Consider the following 1,827-nt stretch of genomic DNA (forward strand, 5'->3'; position numbering starts at 1 on the left):
TGCCTTTCCTGTGTCCCAGAGGAGCTGATAATTTGTGTGCTCATTTTTGTTGAATAGCAAGAACATTTGAATATCCTTTCTAATCTCTTCCTTGACCTACTCGTGATTCAGCAGTGTGTTGTTCAGCCTCCATGTGTTAAAAGACTTTCTTTGGTGGCTTTTGGTGTTGAGTTCTAATTTTCCTTGTAGAAATTCAACACTTCATTTATTCACAAGTCTTACAAAGAGGAAGAAAAAATTTTCTTGTTTGTCAACCATCCTTTTTAATGTTCTACTTTCATACTATCCCCAGGTTATGCCTGAAAATGATGGCTAACTTGGATATACAAAATATCAAGGGACACCTCAGGAAGAATTACAAGCAAGACATTGAACTTCTTAATCAGAACATCAACAGTCAGAATAAGAAAAGGATTTTACCATGAGACTGACATTGACACTTTTAACAAAACTGAAATACAACAAATTACAGAGCAAATCCACTAAAATGACAAAGAACATTATGTCCATGTAAAGGTTGGTTTAACCCCCAAGAATATCTTCACTTCTGATACTCACACCACACAACTAGTTAAGAAAATAAAGCGCAGTGTTTAGCAACTGGGCATCCTAACTACAGTGAGAGGCACTCTGTGCACACTCCTCCCTGGCAACAGCCAGATCAGCAAGGCCCGTAACAGGGAAAACCTCTTATTTTTCAGTACAGGCAGCCGCTGTCTTCTTGTTGAAGCCCCAAATGGAGAGGTCATAGACCACCTCCTCTACTTTCTTCAGGTCATACTTTAAGACATCATAGCGCTTCCTCAGCGAGTCATTTTTCAGGTAGAGAAGGCAGAACCCAGGATCCAGCTCATTGATGAAAGTGGAGATGTGCAGGGGCCGGAGGAATCTCCAGCAATCACACTGTTGACAGACAGCCTTGACAATTCACTAACGAGAATTAAAACTCCTGAGAGATTATCTTCAACATCCAGGTGAAATCCTTTCTCCCGATCTGGCTCAATGCCAAGAATTTCTGTAACCGCTTCTTGAGTAACTAGTGTTACTGTTTCCCAATACACAGCAAACGCTGCCAGGAAAACCAAGGGCTGCAGCACGAACCTCCAGTGCTTGTGAAACCTGTAATACTGTTCAGCAGGGAACTTGGTCTTCAGAGACGTTAGATGTGTTTTTACTGTACCAAACTGTTCTCGGGCTTTCAAACACCTCTTTGGAATGTACTGAAATCTAGCTCCCTGGTGAATCCCTTGAAGCAGAGTTAAAATCTCTCGAGCTGTTTGCTCTAAGCTCTGTACAACTTTTCGTATTTCCGTTCGGATGTCCTGTTCTGTAGCCTGAACGCCCTGCAGCTCCACGAAGATCTCGCTCACAGACATGGCACCAGCTACACAACAACCAGTGGAGCAATGATGACCGCCTAAATATTGTCCCGCAGACAAGATGCAGGTGATCTCCACACACCCACTCCGCAGCCGCCGCGTTCACCCCCTTTACCAGTCTTTCCATTTTCAAACAAATTGGGCAATGTCATTCTTTCTAATGCAGGCATAGACTTCCATTGTACTTATACAATATTTTCTTGATACATTCATCTATTCAGGGGCATCTGGCCTGGCTCCATATATTAGCTATGGTAAATAATGCTGCAATAAACATAGTTGTGTTGGTATCTTTATTATAGTATTGAGTATGATCATTGGGTAAATGCCAAAAAGTCACTTTTCTGGTTGATAGGGGATCTCAATGTGGATCTTTTGAGGAAGCTACTTTCCAAAGTGGTTGAACAAATTTACACTCCCACCAACAGTGCAATATGGTTTGCCTCTC

General features: G+C 42.0%; 1 pseudogene across 1 annotated transcript; it reads right to left on the minus strand.

Annotated features, from left to right (window-relative positions):
• Positions 1 to 348: 348 nt before the first annotated feature.
• On the minus strand, positions 349 to 1,451 carry LOC122096568 (annotated as a pseudogene). Its single transcript, XR_006145342.1, has one exon. The product of XR_006145342.1 is annotated as a translin-like (transcript).
• Positions 1,452 to 1,827: the final 376 nt, after the last annotated feature.

Source organism: Dipodomys spectabilis, unplaced genomic scaffold, assembly GCF_019054845.1.
Source record: "Dipodomys spectabilis isolate Male_0828 unplaced genomic scaffold, ASM1905484v1 ptg000377l, whole genome shotgun sequence".
Classification (NCBI taxonomy): Eukaryota; Metazoa; Chordata; class Mammalia; order Rodentia; family Heteromyidae; genus Dipodomys; species Dipodomys spectabilis.